The sequence below is a fragment of the Tursiops truncatus genome, chromosome 9, assembly GCF_011762595.2.
Source record: "Tursiops truncatus isolate mTurTru1 chromosome 9, mTurTru1.mat.Y, whole genome shotgun sequence".
NCBI classification, from domain to species: domain Eukaryota; kingdom Metazoa; phylum Chordata; class Mammalia; order Artiodactyla; family Delphinidae; genus Tursiops; species Tursiops truncatus.
In genome coordinates this window covers 28,493,539-28,518,391 of record NC_047042.1, presented here as the reverse complement: position 1 = coordinate 28,518,391, position 24,853 = coordinate 28,493,539, and the positions used below count along the sequence as shown (strand labels likewise).

Here is a 24,853-nt window from a genome sequence, read left to right as displayed (position 1 = left end):
CTCAGTTAATATCAGGTTTTTTTCAACTCCCACTCCCAAGAGTAGGAGTTGAAAAAACATAATATGTAATGCTTATCATTACAAAAATAACAAGCGTTATTATGAATGCTAAGTACATTCTAGGCACTCTTACAAGTACTCATTTAATCCTGAAACAACACTATGAGGTAAGCAAGTGCCCATTTTTTTCCAGCTTTACTGAGATATAATTGACATATAACATTATGTAAGTTTAAGGTGTACAATGTGTTGATTTGATGCAAAATAACTACCATCATAGTTTAGTTTGCACTTGCACTTGCATTATGACTAGAATGATGGTTACCAGGAGCTGGGCAAGGGAGAAAAGGGGAGATGTTGGTCAAAGAATACAAAATTCCATTTAAAAGATGAGTAAGTTCTGGGGATCTAATGTACAGCATAGTAATTATAGTTAATAATACTGTGTTATACACTAGAAAGTTGTAAAGAAAATAAACCTTAATTATGTAAGATACCCATTTTAAAGATAGGAAACTATAGTTCAGAGAGGTTGAAAAACTTGCTCCAAGTCTAGAGCCAGTAAACGTAAGTTAAAATTCAAACTCAGGCTGTGTGGTGAGGAAGTGTCACTGCCAGAGGGAATGTCATACACTCTGTCATTTGGCTTCGAAATTTCTCATATTTCCTTTGTCAGTACAGGATGTATTCTCTCACTTTTAAAATTATTTCTTGTTTATAATTTATTCCTCTCATTTTGCTGTTCAGATTGTGAACATCTCTCTGTATTCATTCCTATTCCTTCTGAAAAAAACTCTAAATTCTTCACACTGAACTTTTAGGTCACTCACTAATAATTAATTATGAGTTAAAGTAAAAATCCAAACTTTTAACATTTAACATTTAACATTTAACAAGTTAACATTTAATCCCAACTTCTTTCTGAATGCTGAGAAGTAAGGTCCCAGCATTAATGTTTGAAAAAATTTTTGCTCTTCAGAACATGAGGACTTGCCCAAAGTACGAATTACTTATAAAGAGATGTATTATTTCCAGTCAAAATCTGAAGTACATATCTAGTAGTAATAAAGCATACGCAGCACACATTTCAGATAATCAAGGTCTTTCAAAGAATAACTGCTTTTCTGTAGTCCAATCATCTCTGGTCTGGCAAACGCGCCTTAATCCATATCCAAAAAGTGGAACTCAGAGACTGGTACTTTGCTGTTAAAAAAAATACAGTTCTAATATCACTGACTTGGGTTGTCCAAACAAGTTTTTGGTTTGGGAAGTATGATTTCTTCACAATGAGGGCAGCCACTCAAAATATATTAATTCATTGGTCAATCCAAATAAGGTCTTTTGATGAGAACATTATATATATATATATATATATATATATATATATACACACACACATATATGTATGTATGTAAACATATAATTGACTCGTTTATCCAACTGGAACAGAAGGGAAGACCTGGAGCAATGCTTAAATATGAAATTGTGCTTTGTTCCTCAAAACAATGAAATAAAGACAGGATAATTTAAAATCCCTAAAAAAGAATCTGGGAAGAAAGAAAAGAGCCAATTTTTGAGATCTGTTTGAGAAGTGAGAGAGAATAAATTTCCAGGAGGCATCCAGGATTGCCCAAAATGTTCACATGAGAACATAAACATAAAAGTGTGTATATGTGTGTGTGTGATATTTTCTGTCCTATGCAATGTGAGCCCTCTTTCCTACCTTAAGTATCTTTAAGAAAGACTACAAAACTATCTCAATACCTGGTGTTAATAGATGACTTATGAAAGTCAATGATGGATGTGGATTTTGTGTCTGAGACATAGCAAATAAATATAAATACGGCACTGGAAGATTCTGAGCTGTCATCTGGATTATATGAGTGATACTTGTTTAATCACTTAGCAAGTCAGTAAGACACAGTTGGTTTAGCTTTGGATATCAGGAAACAAATTATCACTTGAGCACAAGCAGGAAACAACAATTTTAAGATGACCAATGAACTGACAGACCAGGGAACAAAATGTCCCGAATTAGTTTTTTTTTCTGAGGTATATATGTACCATTTCTTAGATGAAGAGCCAGCATCGTTTCCATTATTTAAATTTTTTTCTTACAAGGGCCAGAGCAGGAACAGTTATATCATTCCAGGCCCTTAAAACAGCTTATGCCAAAATATTGAATGGAAAAGTTTGTGTTGTGTTTGCAACACACGTTGAAGACTTCCATTCACATAATAATCGTTCTTTAGACCCAGCTCAGCAATCACTTTTCTCAAGAAGCACTTGATTAATGAAAAAAAATTTTCTAGCTCCCTCTGTGTATTTGCTTTCTATTGCTGCATTACAAATTAGTATCAACTAAATGGCTAAAAGCAGTACATATTTATATTCTCATAATCTCTGGGGGCCAGAAGTTCTAGCTTGGTTGACCCTAGTCTTCTACTCAGTGTTTCCCAGGATGCAGTCAAGGTGTTGGTGGAGGATGTGTGCTCATCTAAGGCTGGGGATCCTCTTTCAAGATCACATGGTTGTTGGCAGAATTCAACTCCGTGAGGTTGGGGGATGGAAGCCCTCAGCTCCTAAAGGCTGCCTGCAGTTCCATGCTACTTGGCCCTCCTTATAGGCAGCTCGTGTCAGCAGCGTGCTTCATCAAGGCCAGCAGGTGAGTTTCTCATTCCAGTAGGCTAAGGAAGAAACTTGTATAAAGTATGTAATCAAAGATGTGACATCCCATCACCTTTGCCATATTCTATTGATTAGAAGCGAGTTGTATGTACTGTCTACACGTAAGGGAAGAGGAATATACAGGATACAGGAATTATTGAGGGTCTCCTGGGGCCTGTTGACCACACTCTGCCTGCTTTAGTAAACTGACCATACTTTATTTTGTTTCTCAATTGTGTTCTAAGTGCTTTTTTAACATAATATATAAATCAACTAATAAATTATGTTTATGTTTTTCTCCTCCAATCACTTAAATTTCTGTATTAGTATGCTAATCTATGTATTTGATATGTTTTTCTAAATCAGTGATTTAATGAATGAATGAAAGAATGAATGCATGAGTGATCTACACTCATCAAAAAACATGAGTATATAACAATTTGAGTAGAACAAATGCAAAATCTTCCATGCCATGAAGAAAATTGGATTCGAGTCAAAGTCTTAACATTTGGTCCAGTTTTGATATGTTTTGCGGGGTTGGTGGCATGGTGGGGCTTATGGGTTGTGAGACATAACAGCATAAGTATAACAGGAATAAACACTGAATTTCATGGACAAAGTAGAAGGTTACTATGGGGTGTGTAAAGTTATCAGATTAGAATCATATAGGCCCCTAAATACCATGTTCAGAAGTCTCCTCTTTGAATTTTTAATTATAGGTTAAATTTCAAAAGTACAGGACAAAATAATTACAGCTATTTGGAGTTTAGATCTGTCCTTTAGAGACTCCTTTCTGTGTAAGACAATAATGTTTCCACATCTCTCATGATATTATTTGCTACAGCGTATATATTCAATGGGCATCATGACCCCTACATTTTGCTCATTTAATTCCAAATTTCATATACATAAATCACTCAAAATTGGCTACGTTTTATTATATTTATAAAATGTGCTGACCAGTGTATAAATCCTGCACAGCATCTTGTAGCTTGTATAATATTATTTACTAAACTACAGTCTATACCCTTCTCTGTAACAACCGGTGTCAAGTATTTTCAAGACGTAACCTACTCATTTGAATTCTTTCCCATACCCTCCATTTATTAGCCAGCCTGTTTAGAATCCCCACCAACTATTACTTTCAACTTACTTTTGAACGGATTTTTTTTGAGGTATATTATTCCAGACCTCTAGATACTCAGAATTTCAAATCAAGCAAACGACCTACGTATAGATCACTGAAGAAACAGAGAGAGCAGTCATACCTTCATAAATTATATGGCGCCTCACAGAGCCCACAAAGAAAACATTGCTCCATCTCTATCACCCCTCTTTCACTTTGATGTATCTGCTTTCCCAGCTTTTCCCCCCTGACTCTATCTTATTCCCATCACACTGATTCTGTAAAAATTCTGGTCAACATAAAAGTTCAAATCCATCAATGCACTATCTAGAACACCGTTCACGTCATTTAAATCAATCTTGTGTTTTTGAATCAATTGCATTCACACTCTAGGAGGAACGGCTTTTGGGGTCCTCCCAACCTGCCACTCTCACCACCCACTTCACAAATCAAAATCTAAAATACAACTTTATTGCCATGTTAACCTCAGTAAGGACCACACATCTCTAAAAATAAATAACAAAAGGTCATTTTTTATTGATTATTCAATCAAGAGCCCATTCCCTGGTAAATTCAAAAGATGATCTAAATCAGTCTGCTTTGCTAAAGCATTTTATTTCATCTTAATTATTACTTCCTTATGGCTGTCAGCATTTCTTTCTGGGTATTTCCAAGGCATTTTTGCTCCGATCAGCTTCTACTTGTCAGACCCTTGATGGATACAACTCTGCTCACTTTACTTTTGCTTAGCTACACCAAGAAGATGTTGCTATGAAAGTTCAAACTGTAAAACTCTTATTTGATTAGGAGCTGTCAAAATCCATTTACTTTCTTTTTTTAAAAAAATAAATGTATTTGTTTATTTAGTTTTGGCTGCGTTGCGTCTTTGTTGCTGTGCATGGGCTTTCTCTAGTTGCCGCGAGCGGAGGCTACTTTTCATTGTGGTGTACGAATTTCTCATTGTAGTGGCTTCTCTTGTTGTGGAGCATGGGCCCTAGAGCACGTGGGCTTCAGTAGTTGTGGCACGTGGGCTCAGTAGTTGTGGCACACGGGCTTAGTTGCTCCACGGCATGTGGGATCTTCCCGGACCAGGGCTGCATTGGCAGGCAGTTTCTTAACCACTGTGCCACTAGGGAAATCCAAAATCCATACATTTTCTATGGAACCAATTTTCTCACAATAATTTGCCTTTCAATGGATTTAGATAAATGAACTAAATTGCAAGCATGCAGGATCAAATTAGGTGGCAATCAATATAAGTTGTTTAAAAATGTTTCATAAATTCAGTGAGAATCATATTCGTTTTTAAAAAAATAGCCTTGATTGATCAAATAATTATATACGAGTGTTTCTGAAAGCTAAATGCAAGTACCTGTTTCTTATTGTAATATTTAAGTGGTCTTTTCATCTTAAGATTTGAGACACATACAAACACATGCACACATCTGCAAGTAGTGCTGATTTGCTGGTTTGGTAGCAGAAGTTAGTCCTCTGCCTTCTAATTCATAGTCACTGAGAGAGAGCTTACTACAAAGTGGACTTGACAAGCAAGGATAGACAGCTTTGCAAAAAGAACTCATCCAGTCCAAATTTCTCTGGAAGAGACATTTTCAAGGAATGGGGCAGATACTGCTCATCTAATTGGAGAGAAACTTTTGTGGAGGATAGTATTATGACAACCGATTCTTATTCGGTATTTAAATAATTGCTTCGCTTTCTTCGAGTGACAAACATTTAGATAAATTCGCTTGTGTCCTAGCGTTCACTCCTCTGAGAGTTACACGCAGAATGGATTGTAGGCTGTCACTCTGACTTCTGGCTAGAGACAGATTTGGGTTTGTACCTCTGCAGTGCATGGTGCAATTCTCAGTCGCTTCCATAACTTGTTTCCTCCATCTTTCTCATAAATACCTAAAATTCAAATTGCCTAACTTTGCACTAAGCAGTCTAATTTTGGAGCCGGTCTGGTCCCTGAACTTCGCATTGTCAGGTAATTTTGCCCCCATATTTTCAAACTCTATCTAAATTTGTATATTTTTCCCCAGAGATATTGACATGCTTAAATTTCTCCTATCTTAGAACAAAATAAAATGAAATGAGTTTGTTCTGCAGCCTAACAAACACCATTAGCTACTGCTGTTATCTCTTTTCTTCCTCAAAGTGTTGAGCTGCTGGGCTCAAAAAATTGAGCCCAGTCAGTGTCAGTATTTCTCAGGAAAATGATACTTCTGCAAATATTTCATGAAAAATTAACAAGATCTAATAATTTGGAGCACATTTGGATTAAATAAAGTAAAATAATTTCCTGTTGCAAGATTACTCAGAATCTTAATTTAAAACTTTCCACCGTGAACTTCCAAGTTGTTTTCTAATGGCCATGAAATAACTATGAACACTTGTTCATTCATTCATGTATGCATTCATACATTCATGCATTCATTGATTCAAAAAGCAATATACTTTTGCAGTCTCTAACTTCTCACTCTAGATGTTCACTTCAATCCAGAAGAATGCACATTTGCCACCTAAACTCATTTTGATCCTCTACAGAAATTTTGTAGAAGAAAGAAAAAAAAAGAAGAAGAAGAAGAAAAGAAGAGGCTAATGGTCTTTTCAGGCTTTAACTTAACTGCACTGCAATATTTTATACCAGTGGCTCTTCCTTCCCCAAAGGTCCCTCTCTAAAATTCATGCTTTCTCTCTGCCATGATTCTCCTCCTGTTTCTATAGTTCCATCTCAGTCTCTTTGGCAGGCTTCTCATCTATTTACCTGTTGGTGTTCACAAAAGGCTGGTCTCTGATCATCTTATTCTACACAGTCTCTGGATTATCAAATATGTTCTTGGGGTTTTAAAAACTATCTGTATTCTCAAGACAGGAAACTTGCTATATCCCAAAATTTTCAGTCTTCTGATTCACATATTTAGCTGCTCACATCTCTTTCTGGGCTTTCCTGGGAAATCCTCAATTCGAATGTCTAAAAATATCTATTTTCTCTCCTGTGTCTGAGCACATGGCATTACCATCTGTTCAATCACCCATGTCAGAAAACTGAAAACTTTTCTTCAGCTCTTCACTCAAGTCTTGACTTAAATAGATGACTGGGTTTCATTGCTTCTGTTTCCTTAATATCTTGCAATTCCATCTCCTTCTGTAAAACTTAAAGGCTACTGACTTATTTCAGTCTCTTACCCTTCCCCCGATTATTGCTGGAGACTCCTCACAGCATTTTCTTTCCCAGATCTTAGCACTTAAAAAGGTTCTCAGAATTTTATAAACACAAAGACCATGTGTCTGTACTGCTAAAATCTTTTGATAATTTTATAATTATAATTCTATAATTTTATAGATAAAAGAATATTTCAGTTCATACATAACCTTCCAGAAACTTGTCTCTTTCCAGTCATTAGTTGAGTTCTACTCCCCCAACCACTGAAACTTGCTGGGCTATCCTGACTGCTTTTATAAAGAGAACAGAGCAGAAATTGTGATGTTTGAACTATGAAGTTAAGTATAAAAAGCAATACACTTCTCCCCTGTCCTCTGTTACGATATTCATCCTAGGATACCAGCCACCATATTGTGAGCCAGGTCACCTGGAGAAGCTACATATAGGTCTTCCAGCCAACAGCCTTAGCTAACGTCCAAATTGATAACCGGTATCATTGGTGATGTGTCAGTGATCACATTTGAGTGAATGAACTTTCATAAAATGATCAGCCCTTAGACATTGAGGCACCCTCCTACAACTTAATGAATTATCTCAATAGGAACATTCTGGAGACTTCTCGGGTGGTCCAGTGGTTAAGACTTCTCACGGGTTCAATCCCTGGTCGGGGAGCTAAGATCCCACATGCCTCACAGCCAAAAAACCAAAACATAAAACAGAAGCAATATTGTAATAAATTCAATAAAGACTTTAAAAATGGTCCACATCAAAAAAAAATTCTTTAAAAAACTTTTTTAAAAAAAAGGAACACTGTGAAGTCATCTCAGAGGTCATTAACAGCCTTATCTATTAAACTTAAAGGGGTATGTGCCCTATGAGAAAGCAAATCTATTATTAGGTACATCCAGCAAATATACTGAACATTTGCACCAATAGACATATACCAAAAAATATTTATGAGAAGCCCAATATCCTTAAACAGCAGAATGCATAAATAAATCATAATTTACTCAAAAATTAGAATATACCATAATGAAAATAAACCAATATCATAGGCAAAAATAAGTAAACTTCATTCAAAATATTTAGCAAATGAAACTAGAAACAAAAAATTGTACTTACTATCTGAAATAACTTATATACAGTTGAAAAAGAGCAAAACTGAAATACAACACCAAAAGTCTAAGTAGTAAGTGATGCCTTGGAGGAATGGGGCATAGTGATGTGGATGCTTTTGTGATATTGTCAATATTCGATTTCTTGATCTGTGAGATGACTTCACAGTGTTCTTACTGAGATAATTCATTAAGTTATAGAGGGGTGACTCAGTGCCTAAGGGCTGATTATTGTCTGAAAGTTCATTCACTCAAATGTGAGCACTCACACGTCACCAATGATACTGGTTGTCCATCTGGACCTTAGCTAAGGCTGTTTTCTGGAGGACCTATATGCAGCCTCTTGAGGTGACCCGGGCTCATGGTATGGGGGCTGGTTACCTAGGATGAACATCCTAACAGAGGGAAGTGGAGAAGTGTATTGCTTTCTTCATTAGTGTACCCAAATAAAATTATCTTAATTTTAAAATGGCTTCTATGGTTTGAATAGAAACTTGGTCTAGATTCTGCAGAATAGAATAACTCATTCAATCAATAAATCATTTCTCAAATGCCTATTACATGTCATACTCTATGCTGAGTACCAGCATTTTTGTAGTAACCCTTATAAATCAAGTCTTGAGGGTGTGAATAGAAACCAAGATTATTATATTCTCTTTCCTTTCCTCTATCCCATTTTCTCCCGACCCTTAGAAAAAATCTAGGGCAAGCTCTATGATTTATGCAGTTATGCTCAGATGACGAAAATTCTTCCTGTCACTTCTGATCACAAGTATAATCTCATTTCAGGAATAGTCAAATCTACAAATTTTATTTGAATGCAATGTCTTTCTCCTGTTCCACTTCTGTTGGCAGTGGGAAAAGCGGGTCATGATGGGCTTCTTTATTTCCTCAACTTGGCTTTTTATATCAGTCTTTCTGTGACATCTGCCTAGGTTAGAGAGGAGTGGGAAACCAGGGAAAGTCTTATTAGATTAGCATCGTTTGAACTAACATTTATTTCCTCTGGCTGTGGCTGATACAGAAAGACAATATTTCTCTTTCAGAGTGTATTGTGGGCTTATTGCAGACATCTTCCAGTTCTTCATTATCACTTATCTAGTGTACTTTATGGTACGTAAAGAATTCTACTCTACAGCTGGTCACTTGTTATTCTTCCTATAGCTCCCTTATCATGGCAGTCCACTTATACTCAGATGCTCTCTGTGGGGACCCACAGTCTAAGAAATCTTCTAAGTCAAAATCATTTAAGAGACTTGCAGACAATTCCTCTCTTTTTCGTCTCACATGGCCACATTTGATCTTTGGGAAACACATTTTTTAATCTATATCTATAGAAATGTCATTACTTGTCTAAGTTTAATGCTCCATGCTGTTGCCACATATAATTTCAAACTCCCAGGCTTTATATTTCCTGGGCATGTATCAGTTTATAGTAGCCCTCAAATGCCAGGGGACATATATCAAACTCTCCAAATGGCCTCCTTGAAGCCTCCCTTGCCCCCATTTAAGGTGAAGAAAAGTTCCCTTTCTCCTTTCCCTGTTGGAATATGGGTTGTTATTTTTAAGGCAAAATTCTCTGCAAATAAATATCCCCAATTTCCAAATTCCTTTTTGAATCATCAATTTCATAGCCAGAAAATGAGTGATAGTTACAAAAGCCATTTTTATCTATCTTCTATGCAAATTCAATATTGGTTGATTACAATAACTGTTAGAATATAAAAACAACTCTTATCTTAGGATCTCAGCTAAAACTGCGACAATTCCTTTCCTATCATCCTTTTATGAAATGATGACTAGGAGCTTGTTCTATTGAAGTTCACATTCTAGAAGAAAATAATTGGTACACAAATAATTGCTAACAACATGATCTAGTCTATAATATATATATAAACTATATACTCTGAGAGCCCAAAAGATTGGGAGAATAACTGGTTATGTACGATACATTTTTTTAAAGGCAGGTAATAATTGAGGAATACTTGGAAGATGAGTAGAAGTTTGGCAGGAATAGAATAGCAAAAGATTCTCTAAGCAGAGAAAACTGTGTTTGAAAGGAAATAGTAGTAAGAGAGAAATATTTAGGGAGAAATAAAAGTTTTGGTGTATCTAATGAGTAGCGCAACAGATATGGTGGCAGCAAGAAGTGAGGGATACAAACAATGCTGGTTAAGTATTTTGAACAAGATATAAATGGTCTTATCCCATGTCTTCAGAAAATGGGGTTTTATTGAGGATTTCTGATCTGGAGAGTAATATTATGAGATTTGGATGAAAGAGAAGAAAAGTATTTCTCAAGATATATTGCATGGAAAAATGGTCTGGGGTGGAGAGGAAGTTCAGGATTCTAGAGAAGCTCCTCAAAAACAGGCTCTGTAATTAAATATGTTTGAGGGAGTCTGTGTTCAAACTATCAAGCATACTAATCTATTGAATAGCTGGAGAATTTTTGAGGTAGGAGAATCTTTTAACATTGAATTAACCCAGCATCGATCAAATGTGTTAGAACACATGAGTTTAACAACTAATGTCCTACAGAGATATTGAGTAGTGAAAAAATATATTCCAGGTAATCTGGTATTGTTGACATTTATGAGCTTTAGCGGCTGTTTAGAAAGTAATCGTAACTATTTACATGAAAGATTTTGAGCCTTCATTAAAAGAGTGGTAATTGGGGTGACTAAGAGTACCTATGTAGAGGACTTTTTCTACATAGGCACATGGGTGGACAGGGAAGGAGTGAAGTTTTACCCTGAGAGCTTCACATTTCAATTGTCTGTAAAATGTCAAACCATTTGCAGATACTAAGAAAGCATCATAAACTTGTGTTTAAATTGTAATTTTTAATCACAAATATTAGTATAGAATTAAACATCCATCACACTTACCACTCCACCCTTCGTCCACAGCAGTCCTGTCTCAATTTTGTGGAAATATCTCTGAATAATTCCTAAATCAAGAAGGAAATATCCAGTTATATGGGATAAGAACCCTGCTTAGGTCACAATTGATATTCTATAAATGTTCTTCATTACATTTTATCTTTTCTTCCTGTCAGTGTCTACAGTTTTAAAAAGGAGAGCTTATAAAAGATTTTTTTTAAGTAGCTATTTTCACAGCTTGAAAAAATAACTTTTTTGTTGAAAAACTATATTGTGACTTCTATTTCCAGTAACAGTGCTGACTATACACCCTGAAAAAAACAAAAACAAAAAGAAACTACTGGCATAAAATGCCTAGAAATGCCATTTCTAAATGTATAGCTGACCTTGCACGATGTTGAGTGAAATCCCCAGAAGCAGAAAGTGAAGAAGAAGCGGAAAACTGCAGCGTTTAGAGAGCCCTGAAATCACGAATGCCCTAAGGGCATTTACTAAGGTCAGTAGCTAGCTTTTGGGTTTGAACGTCTGCGCCAGTGACAGAAGTCAAGGCTCTGGGCATGGTAAAGTGGTTACTTAGAAGTAAGACTTCTGCCTGAAATAAGACCATCGAAGAGGTGCAACTTCAGGAAAATCTGGATTAAAAAAGTCCTCCTACCGAAAATATCTGACAACAACAAATTACATCAGTCAGGATTCAAGGCAGAATTTGAAATATAGAAAAAGGAAAATTTTGTTGACCATTCATAATGCTATGCATGACCTCATGTAGAATTAGTTTGAGTTTACAATTCTTGAGTAGTTGCCAAAGTCCATTTAAATTAGGTTAATGTTTTATAGCATTCTAGGGGTCCTGGCAGAGGGAAATCCTCCTGGGAGAGAGACCTATCTCTGGTCTCAAAGAATACGGAAAGATTTGAGACAAAAATTGACACAGTTGAAAGAAAAATGGACTGTTACACAAACAGTGGGCAACTGCAGCACATCAATCACAGTAACTATAAGAACAAATGTCCTCAAATTAGTATGCATACAGAATACTTTATGAGTCAACAGTTATCCAAATAATTATATACATGTATGTATATATATATATGTATAAAATCATGCACCTTCAAATTAGAAAGTAAACATTCTTACATGATTGCTAGTGTGAAGAAAACATGATAATAAAAATTTGAAAATACTGATAAAAACATGAAAATAAAAATTATGACATCCAAACCTCTGGAATGCAAGTGAAATAGCAATTAACAATATAATGTCTTAAATTCTTATCACTAAAATCAGAAATAAAGAAACAATAGAGAAGTTCAGAACTGCCAAAGTCTGGTTCTTTGAAAGGATCAACAAAGTAGACAAAAATTGAGAATTTTGATGAGACAGAATAAGAAGCAGGAGTCTTTTATAAACTATATTAGAAAAAAATTAACCACAGATAGAATAAATGATTAAGAGTATACTAAAATAGTTTAGGCAAATAGGTATAAAAACATACAGTCATAACCCTAGTATAAATACAATATCAAGTAAGCAATAAGTTAATTGAAAAGTAAAATACACTCATTAAATACATTAAATCAGTAAGTTAAAATATATGCCTATACAACCCACTCCTCAAAACTATTCCAGGTTAAGATGATTTAAAAATAAGTTTTCACAAAGTTAACAATTAACCATCCAAATATATATGAGTTCTTACAGATATTTAAAAATCAATTAATATTATAAGGATAGTATGAACTTGATATAGTATAGGATTAGCAGAAGAATAGATAATCTCCAACCTACCCTGTTATGTATACAGATGCAAAATTCCTAAATAAAATATTCATAAATAGTATATCTAAAAATTGTGTAAAAATATATGATAGAACATTTGATTTACATGAAAAATGCAAGGATGACTTAATACTAGAATTTGATCTCCTTAACTACTGTAAACACAGCCTATTCTTGTACTCAAGATACTGAATGGAAAACCCCATTGTGTGTTGCTGGACTGTTTTGGAAATATTTGGTCAAATGTGTGTTAATTTGGCTGTAATGGAATTTAAAGCAAACAGACAAAAAAATAAAAGCTGTGAAAATGGCCTTGGTGCATTATCTTTAGTTACTTAAAGAGTTTTTAGTTTTTCTTAAATACAGTTTATGTTAAAGTAATTTTTATTAATTTAGAGAAGACAATGTCTGTCAGAAAACGGACTTTCTTGGATTTTCTTTTTGTGGTCATTGTGAGTGATTGCTTTTTCCTTTTATTAGTTTCACATTATTCCTTTGTTCTAAAACTTAGACTGACATCTAACATTGACAATCACAGTATGTTTTATTTTCCTGAGGCAAGTACTAACATATAATGTTGTTTACTTTTGTACTATTGGTGTGTTGGTGAATTTTTAAACTGTGTGCTAACTGCAGTAAATTATATGAACGGAAAAAAAAGATGTAATTTAGCACATTAATAAATTAAAAGAGAAAATGCATATAATTATCTCAGCTGTTGTAGAAGAAAAAAATAAACATAAAATACAACATCCAGTCATGATAAAATCTCTCAGGAAACCAGGAATAGGATAGAACTTCCTTCCCTTGAAAAAAATGTATCTATCATAAATCTACAATTAGTATCATATTTAATGATCATGTATGTTAGAGACATTCTTTTTAAAACAGGAAAAAATTAACATACTTGCTCACACCATTTGTATTTAGCATTTATAGGACATTGTAGTTAATATGTTAAGAAAGAATAACCAAAAAAAGAATGTAAAAATAAGAACTAAAACTGACTCAAATAATTAAAAATTTCATACTATTGAAAATAATATGATTGCCTAGTTAGATGACTCAAATAAGCTAAAGAAAATTAGTGGACTTAAATAAAAAATAAAGAATTTTAAAAGGTTATTGTATAAAAAGTTAATATATAACAACTAATTATATACTTAAATACCAGCAAGAAGCAGTTAGGAAATGTACATTAAAACATTTTTAATAATAATAAAATCCCCTACATGATTTTTATGGGCCAAATTCCCTCTAGGAGAAAAATATCTGCTAGTATAGGACTTTTGTTGTTGGTATTTCATCGTGACAACTCATAATCTTTCCTTGGGCTCTTAATGTTACATTCTTTGTTTGTATCATGGAAATAATTAGTCATAGGCTTTAATTAGTTAATTTAACTTTACCTAGTTTAATTAGATTTTAATTAGTTTTATCAAACCTTAACTAGTTGAACATGTAGAACCTCCACCTAATGAGATAAGAAAGTGGACAATATTCTTTTTCAGAAAGCAACTATATAGATGGATAAAACTGTCAAAAACAAGTATTTCAGCATTCTGGAAATTGACCAAAGACATACAGAGAAGCATTTATTCTTGAAAACTGCTAAAGTTTGCATAGAAACTGGATGATTCTATAGTGGTCTTTGATGAGGACTCTTCCCATATCTCACCCCAGCTCTGTCTGTGTGGTTCAACAATACAGTGTGTGTGTATGTCTGTGTGTGTGTTTATGAGAGAGAGAGAGAAAGAGAGAGAGAGAGATGATATGAGACTGCTTGGCAGAAACTAAAGTAGTAAAGCCAAGACTTGAAAATGGCCTGGCATTTGAATGCACTCTACAGAACACACACAGATCTATCTTCAGAGTGTGAGCCCTTCTGACCTGAGGGGTTTGAACACAGTCTCTTGTCAACTTTTGGCTGAACACTGATTGTGCTGACACAGGGACAACCCTAGGAAAACCAGCTTAAAAATAAGCATGAGGAAATGAACTGAGAAAGAGAGTCTCACAGAGATTCATCATAGTTAAGCTAATCAAATTCAAAGAAAAAAAGAAAATCCTGGAAGCAGCAAGAAAAAGAAAACAACTCATCGTGTACAAGAGAACAAAAATATAATTAGTGATTGACTTTCTATCAGCAAAAAATGGAGGTCCAAATGTAGTGGAAAGATATCTTTAAAGAGTGGAAGGAAAATACTTTATTTTTAAAATATAAAGGTAAAATTGGGACCTCCCTGGAAGTCCAATGGGTAAGTCTCCGTGCTTCCACTGCAGTGGGGCATGGGTTCAATCCCTGGTTGGGGAACTAAGATCCCGCATGATGTGTGGTGCAGCCAAAAAAAAAAAAAAAAAAAAGGTAAAATAATGTTTTATCCAGAAAAAGAAATTGAGAGAATTTGTTACTATCAAACTGTCTTACAAGAAACACTAAAGGATGTCCTTCAGGCTGAAAGAAACTGATGCCAGGAAATAACTTGAATTTCTAAGTAGAAGTGAAGAACATCAGATACAGCATATATAGGGTGAGTATAAAAGAATCTATAGATATATTTCTCATTTGTTTCATTAACTTATAAAATTGTATGGAGCAATAGGTATAATAGTCTATAGTGGGGTTTATAACATATGTAACATATATGACAATAAAGCACAAAGGAGAGGGGAAGAAAATATATTGAAACAACAGAAACAACATGTCTATACTTTACCAGAATTAAGTCAGTATTATTCTTAATTAGAGTATAATATGTTAAAATCTACTTTTAATTCCTCAGAAAAAAGGAAGAAAATAAATGGGAAAGGGTTTTTAAAAAATCAGCAGAAGAAATAAAATAGATAAAAATGGTTTGACACAAAATAGGACATTAAATGAGAAAGAGATGAGCAAAAACTGCATGAATAAAATAGAAAGCAAAGAGAAAATAGATGGCGTGAAATCCAACCATAACAGTGATGACACTAAGAGTGAATAGACTAAGTACTCCATTCAAAGGGAAAAAAAGATATTAACAGATTTAATAAAAAAGGTAGCCTGAGTTATATGGGGTCTAGAAGAAACACTACTTAGGTACAGAGACAAAGCAAGTTGAAAATAAAAGGAGGAAAAATAGATCATGTAAAGAATATCTGTAAGAGAGATGAAATGGTTATATTAATACCAGGGAAAACCTATAATATTTGGAAGTTAAAGACAATCCTACATAACCCATGATTAAAAAAGGAAATCACAAAATAAGTTTAAAATATATATTTCAATCTGTGTGAGAATGAAAATACAACATATCAGAATTTATTAGATGCAGATACAGCAGTGCTTAGAGAGAAATATATAGCTGTAATCTCCTCTATCAATAAAGATGAAAGGTCTCAAATCAATAAACTGAGCTTCTGCTGCAGGAAAATAGAAAAAAAAAAAAGATAAACTAATTCCAAAGCAAGCAGGAAAAATGGAAAAAATAAAGATTAGAGCAGAATTCAATTAAATAGAAAATAGAAAACTGAGAAAACTCAATACACCAAAAGATGGTTTTTTTGAAGAAGTCAAGAAAATTGTCAAACATTTAGCATACTGACATTTAAATGATTAAAGCCAGAAATGAAAGAGGAAACCAGTATGAGCCCTATAGAAATCAAAAAGATTATAATGACATATTATGAACAACAGTCTGCCAAAAAGTTAGATGAAATAGACAAATTCCTGAAAAATACAAAATCTAAGACTAAAGAAATGAAAATTTTGAATTTCCTCGGGAATAAGAAATTGAATTAATTATTTAAAATTTTCCCACAAAGTCCCAAACCAGATATTTTTGTACTAGAGAATTCTATGAAATATTTAAAGAAATAATACTGGCACTTCAAAAACTCTTTCAGAAAACAGAAAACAAATGAACATTCCCCAACTCATTCTATGAGCGTAGTATTACCATTACATCAAAGAGAGATAAAGATATTTCAATAAAGAAAACTATAGATAGATAGCGCTCAAGAAAATAAAACCAAAATTCTTAGTAAACTATTAGCCAATAGAATCCAGCAACATATAAAAAGGATTATAAATCATGGCCAACCATAATTTCTAAAAGGAATGCAAGGTTGCATCAGCATCAGAAATAGAATAAATGACAAAACCATGTGATGCTTCCAATAAACTCAGAAAAAGCATTTGAAAATATTCTCTAACTTTTCACAATAAAAACATCTAACAAACTAGAAGGGAACTTTTTCAACCTCATTATGGTCATTTTTAAGGCCTGCAACTTGTATCATAAAAAATAGTGACAATGTTTTCCTACTATCTTTAGGATCAAGGAAAGAATGTAAACTCGACATTTCTGTTCAACATTGTTCCGGTGGTTCTAGTGAATGCAAGAAAGGAAGAAAGAAAAAAAGAGAGATAAAGGTAGAGACAGAGACATATGAGAGAGACAGAGGGAGAGAGAAAGAGAAGGTATTTTATAAGTAGAAAATCCAAAGGATCCACAAAAATATTGCTGGAACTAGTAAACTACAGAGGTCACAGAATGCTAGATATATATACTAAAATTAAATATATTCCTATATATTTGGATTGTAGCAAACAATCCAAAATTAATACCAACAAAATAATTTTATTCATAATATCAAAATTAGTAAAATACCTAAGAAAAATTATAAAAACACATGTAATATTTGTACATTGAAATCTACAAAGCATTGCTGAGAGGATATCAAGAAGGTATAAATAATTGAGAGACCTGCCATGGCCATTGATTGGAAGACTCAATATTGTTAAGGTAGTAATTATCCCAAAATTGATCTATTGATTCAATATAATCACTATCAATAGTCCAGCAAGAATTTTTATACACATTGGTTAGCTAATCCTAAAATATATATAGAAGTGCAAAGGACCTAGAATAATCAAAACAATTTTTAAAAGGAAGAGCAAATTAGAAGATTTAAACTACCAGGTTTCAAAACTTATCACAAAGCTACAGTAATAAAAACACCATATGGATATAACAAAATTAAGAGTCCAAAATAAACCCTTACATTTATGGTCAATAACAAGATGTTAAGAAAAATCCAGTTGAAGAAAGGAGAGTTTTTTCAATAAATAGTTCTGGGACCATTTTTATATCCAACTGCAATAAAATGAACTGAACACTAACGTGACACTATACACAAAATTAACTTAAAATGGATCATTGACCTAAACATAAAAGCTAAAATACTAAAACTGCCAGAAGGAGACAAAGAATAAAACCTTCGACATCTTCAGATGGGTAAAGTTTCCTCAGATACAATACCAAAAGTATAAACCTTAAAAGAAGGGGAGAAAAAGATAAATTGGACTTTATTAAAATTAAAATTTTTATGCTTCAAAAAGTACCCTTAGGTAAATGAAAACACAACCTACAGACGGGGAGAATATATTTGCAAATGATACATGGAGGACAGACATTAGATAATCCCCCATAGTTTCCTCCTGGTGTCTATGTCTTTGTTTAACTCCTTTCTATTCAATGTAGGCAGGCCCTTTCACATGCTTGCAAATTAAAAGATATGATAACAGTGATGAGATACCACTCCCACTGCTAGTTATGTTGTATAGGACTGTCTTAGCAGCTGAACAAGCTTCTTACTGGCTTGATGAACTAAGCAGCCATGATGAGGAAGTTCATGTATTAAGCAACTGAGTAGCCAACAGCCAACAGCCAGCAAAAAGCCAGGACCAACACTCACACATCAATAGGAAGATGAATTCTGCCAATAACCTGAATGAACTTGGAAGCAGATCTTTCCCCATTTGAACCTCCAAAGGAAAATACTGTCCTGTCAAAATCTTGATTATATCATTCCAAGACCCTGAGCAGAGAACTCATCTAAGCCATGCTCAGACTTCTGACCCATGGAAATTGTGGGATTATAAATGTTTGTGCTGTTTTGGCCCCTAAATTAGTGGTAACTTATTATGGAGCAATATAAATTAAATGAATCATATATTTTCTAAAATATATAAAAATGGATACAGAATATGGAAATAACTTCTAAATTCAATATTAAAACGTCAAATATTCCAATTAAAAATGAGCAAAATAATTCAATAGACATTTCTCTAAAGAAGATATATAAAGGTTAATAAACACATGAAAAGGTCCTTAACACCATTATTCTTCTGGGAGATGCAAATTAAAAGCACAATGACATAACACTACCCACTAGAACAGATATAACCAAAAGAATAGGAGTGGGGTGTGGATGATGATCAAAGGGGCACAAATACCGGGAACCAGGAATGTCTCCCTGCAGTATCCAAATTTGGAAGGTGTGGAGAGGCTGTGTTTGGATTTGAAGAAGGCGCGTTCTAGATGGCGGAGGAGTAAGACATGGAGATCACCTTCCTCCCCACAAGTACATAAAAACTACATCTACATGTGGAAAAACTCCAAAGAATACCTACTGAATGCTGGCAGAAGACCTCAGGCTTCCCAAAAGCTTTCCTTTTGTCATTTGTCCTAGGGTTCTGACTGTGCATATTTTGTTTTTAGGTTTTTTTTTTAGTATAGTTTTTAGTGCTTGTTATCATTGGAGGATTTGTTTTTTGGTTTTGTTGCTCTCTTCTTTCTTTTTTTTTTAATTACTTTTTTAAAATAATTCTTTTCTATTTTAATAACTTTATTTTATTCTTTCTTCCTTTCTTTCTTTTTCTTTCTTTCTCCCTTCCTTCCTCCCTCCCTCTCCCTCCCTCCCTCCCTCCCTCCTTTCTTTCTTTCTTTCTTTCTTTTTCTCCCTTTCCTTCTGAGCCATGTGGATGACACGGTCTTCATGCTCTGGCTGGGTGTCAGGTCTCAGCCTCTGAGGTGGGAGAGCTGAGTTCAGGATATTGGTACACCAGAGACCTGCTGGCCCTGCATAATATCAAACAGCAAAAGCTCTCCCAGAGATTTCCATCTCAACGCTAAGACCCAGCTCCAATCAACAATCAGCAAGCTACACTGCTGGACACCCTATGACAACAACAAGCAAGACAGGAACACAAACCCACCCATTAGCAGACAGACTGCCTAAAATCATAGTAAGTTCACAGACACCCCAAAAACACATCACTGGACACAGTCCTGCCCACCAGAAAGACAAGATCTAGCCTCATCCACCAGAAAACAGGCAGCAGTTCCCTCCACAGGAAGCCTACACAACCTGCTGAACCAACCTTAGCCACTGGGGGCAGACACCAAAAACAATGGGAACGACGAACCTGCAGCCTGCAAAACGGAGACCCCAAACACAGTAAGTTAAGCAAAATGAGAAGACAGAGAAACACACAGCAGATGAAGGAGCAAGGTAAAAACCTACCAGACCAAAAAAATGAAGAGGAAATGGGCAGTCTCCCTGAAAAAGAATTCAGAGAAATGATAATAAAGATGATCCAAAATCTTGAAAAGAGAATGGAGGAAATAAAAGAAACGTTTAACAAGGACCTAGAAGACGTAAGAGCAAACAATGACGCACAACACAATGAAGGAAATTAAAAATTCTCTAGAAGAAATCAATAGCAGAATAACTGAGGCAGAAGAACGGATAAGTGACCTGGAAGATAAAATAGTGGAAATAACTACTGCAGAGCAGAATAAAGAAAAAAGAATGAAAAGAATTGAGGACAGTCTTAGAGACCTCTCAGACAACATTAAATGCATGAACATTCGAACTATAGGTATCCCAGAAGAAGAAGAGAAAAAGGAAGGGACTGAAAAAATATTTGAAGAGATTACAGTTGAAAACTTCCCTAATATGGGAAAGGAAATAGTCAATCAAGTCCAGGAAGCGCAGACAGTCCTATACAGGATAAATCCAAGGAGAAACATGCCAAGCCACATACTAATCAAACTATCAAAAATTAAAATACAAAGAAAAAATATTTAAAGCAGCAAAGGAAAAACAACAACATACAAGGTAATCCCCAAAAGGTTAACAGCTGATCTTTCAGCAGAAACTCTGAAAGCCAGAAGGGAGTGGCAGGACATATTTAAAGTGATGAAAGGGAAAAACCTACAACCAAGATTACTCTACCCAGCCAGGATATCATTCAGATTTGATGAAGAAATTAAAACCTTTACAGACAAGCAAAGGCTAAGAGAATTCAGCACCACCAAACCAGCTCTACAACAAATTCTAAAGGAACTTCTCTAGGCAGGAAACACAAGAGAAGGAAAAGACACAAAAAGGAAAATAACAAACCTAAAACAATTAAGAAAATGGTAATAGGAACATACATATTGGTAACTACCTTAAATGTAAATGGATTAAATGCTCCAACCAAAAGACATAGATTGGCTGAATGGATATAAAAACAAGACCCATACATATGCTGTCTACAAGAGACACACTTCAGACCTAGGGACACATACAGACTGAAAGTCTGGGGATGGAAAAAGCTATTCCATGCAAATGGCAATCAAAAGAAAGCTGGAGTAGCAACTCTCATAGCAGACAAAAGAGACTTTAAAATAAAGACTATTACAAGGGACAAAGAAGGACACTACATAATGAACAAGGGATCAATCCAGGAAGAAGATATAACAATTGTAAATATGTATGCACCCAACATAGGAGCATCTCAATAGATAGGACAAATGCTAACAGCCACAAAAGGGGAAATCGGCAATAACACAATCGTAGTAGAGGACTTTAACACCCCACTTTCACCAATAGACATATCATCCAAAAGGAAAATAAATAAGGAAACACAAACTTTAAATGATACATTAAACAAGATAGACTTAATTGATATTTATAGGACATTCCATCCAAAAACAGCAGATTACACTTTCTTCTTAAGTGCTCAAGAAACATTCTACAGGATAGATCATATCTTGGGTCTCAAATCAATCCTCAGTAAATTTAAGAAAACTGAAATCGTATCAAGTATCTTTTCCAACCACAACGCTATGAAACTCGATATCAATTACAGGAAAAAATCTGTAAAAAATACAAACATATGGAGGCTAAACAACACACTACTAAATAAGCAAGAGATCACTGAAGAAATTAAAGAGAAAATTAAAAAATACCTAGAAACAAATGACAATGAAAACACGACAACCCAAAACCTACGGGATGAAGCAAAAGCAGTTCTAAGAGGGAAGTTTATATCAATACAATCCTACCTCAAGAAACAAGGAACGTATCAAATAAACAACCTAACCTTACACATAAAGCAATTAGAGAAAGAAGAACAAAAATCCCCAAAGTTAGCAGAAGGAAAGAAATCATAAACACCAGATCAGAAATAAATGAAAAAGAAATGAAGGAAACAATAGCAAAGATCAATAGAATGAAAAGGTGGTTCTTTGAATAGATAAACAAAATTGCTAAACCATTAGCCAGACTCATCAAGAAAAAAAGGGAGAAGTCTCAAATCAATAGAATTAGAAAGGAAAAAGGAGAAGTAAAAACTGACACTGCAGAAATACAAAGGATCATGAGAGATTACTACAAGCAACTAGATGCCAATAAAATGGACAACCTGGAAGAAATGGACAAATTCTTAGAAAAGCACAACCTTCCAAGACTGCACCAGGAAGAAATAGAAAATATAAACAGACCAATCACAAGCACTGAAATTGAGATTGTGATTAAAAATCTTCCAACAAACAAAAGCCCAGGACCATGGCTTTCACAGGCAAATTTTATCAAACATTTAGAGAAGAGGTAACACCTACCCTTCTCAAACTCTTCCAAAATATAGCAGAGGGAGGAACACTCCCAAACTCATTCTACAAGGGCTACTTTCACCATGATACCAAAACGAGACAAAGATGCCACAAAAAAAGAAATCTACAGGCATATCACTGATGAACAGAGATGCAAAAATCCTCAACAAAATACTAGCAAACAGAATCCAACAGCACATTAAAAGGATCATACACCATGATCAAGTTGCGTTTATCCCAGGAATGCAAGGATTCTTCAATGTATGCAAATCAATCCATGTGATAAACCATTTTAACAAAGTGAAGGAGAAAACCCATATGATCTTCTCAATAGATGCAGAGAAAGCTTTCAACAAAATTCAACACCCATTTATGATAAAAACCCTCCAGAAAGTAGGCATAGAGGGAACTTACCTCAACATAATAAAGGCCATAAATAACAAACCCACAGCCAACATCCTTCTCAATGGTGAAAAAGTGAAACCATTTCCACTAAGATCAGGAGGAAGACAAGGTTGCTCACTCTCAGCACTATTATTCAACATAGATTTGGAAGTTTTAGCCACAGCAATCAGAGAAGAAAAAGAAATAAAAGGAATCCATATCAGAAAAGAAGAAGTAAAGCTGTCACTGTTTGCAGATGACACGATATTATACACAGAGAATACTAAAGATGCTACCAGAAAACTACTAGAGCTAATCAATGAATTTGGTAAAGTAGCAGGATAAAAATGAATGCACAGAAATCTCTTGCATTCCTATAAACTAATGATGAAAAATCTGAAAGAGAAATTAAGGAAACACTCACATTTGCCATTGCAACCATAAGAATAAAATACCTAGGAATAAACCTACCTAAGGAGACAAAAGACCTGTATGCACAAAACTATAAGACACTGATGAAAGAAATTAAAGATGACACAAACAGATGGAGAGATATACCATGTTCTTGGATTGGAAGAATCAACATTGTGAAAATAAATATACTACCCAAAGCAATCTACAGATTCAATGCAATCCCTATCAAACTACCACTGGCATTTTTAACAGAACTAGAACAAAAAATTTCACAATCTGTATGGAAATACAAAAGACCCCAAATAGCCAAAGAAATCTTGAGAAAGAAATATGGAACTGAAGGAATCAGGTTCCCTGACTTCAGACTATACTACAAAGCTACAGTAATGAAGACAGTATGGGACTGGCACAAAAACAGAAATATAGATCAATGGAACAGGAAAGGATGCCCAGAGATAAACCCACACACATATGGCCACCTTATCTTTGATAAAGGAGGCAAGAATATACATTGGAGAAAAGACAGCCTCTTCAATAAGTGGTGCTGGGAAAACTGGACAGCTACATGTAAAAGAATGAAACTTGAACACTCCCTAACACCATACACAAAAATAAACTAAAAATGGATTAAAGACCTACATGTAAGGCCAGACACTCAAACTCTTAGAGGAAAACATAGGCAAAACACTCTATGACATAAATCACAGCAAGATCCTTTTTGACCCACCTTCTAGACAAATGGAAATAAAAACAAAAATAAACAAATGGGACCTAATGAAACTTAAAAGCTTTTGCACAGCAAAGGAAACCACAAACAAGACGAAAAGACAGCCCTCAGATTGGGAGAAAATATTTGCAAATGAAGCAACTGACAAGGATTAATCTCCAAAATCTATAAGTAGCTCATGCAGCTCAATATCAAAAAAACAAGTAACCCAATCCAAAAATGGGCAGAAGACCTAAATAGACATTTCTCCAAAGAAGATATACATATTGCCAACAAATACATAAAAGGATGGTCAATATCACTAATCATTAGAGAAATGCAAATCAAAACTATAATGAGGTATCACCTCACACCAGTCCGAATGGCCATAATCAAAAAATCTACAAACAATAAATGCTGGAGAGGGTGTGGACAAAAGGGAACCCTCTTGCACTGTTGGTGGGAATGTAAGTTGATACAGCCACTATGGAGAACAGTATGGAGGTTCCTCAAAAAACTGAAAATAGAAATACCATATGACCCAGCAATCCCACTACTGGGTATATGCCCTGAGAAAACCATAATTCAAAAGGAGTCATGTACTACAATGTTCATTGCAGCTCTGGTTACAGTAGCCAGGACATGGAAGCAACCTAAGTGTCCATCGACAGATGAATGGGTAAAGAAGATGTGGCACATATATAAAATGGAATATACTCAGCCATAAAAAGAAACAAAATTGAGTTATTTGTAGTGAGGTGGATGAACCTAGAGACTGTCATACAGAGTGAAGTAAGTCAGAAAGAGAAAAACAAATACCGTATGCTAACACACATATATATGGAATCTAAAAAAAAAAGAAAGGTTCTGAAGAACCTAGGGACAGGACAGGAATAAAGACACA

General features: G+C 34.6%; 1 long non-coding RNA gene across 4 annotated transcripts in view; it reads right to left on the bottom strand.

Annotated features, from left to right (window-relative positions):
- LOC141279460 (uncharacterized) overlaps positions 1-24,853 on the bottom strand; it is a 506,894-nt gene that overhangs the window by 315,883 nt on the left and 166,158 nt on the right. For all 4 annotated transcript variants that reach the window (XR_012333714.1, XR_012333716.1, XR_012333715.1 and 1 more), the window contains exon 2: positions 10,969-11,030. This is a non-coding gene — a long non-coding RNA (uncharacterized lncRNA). The remainder of the gene's footprint in view (positions 1-10,968; positions 11,031-24,853) is intronic.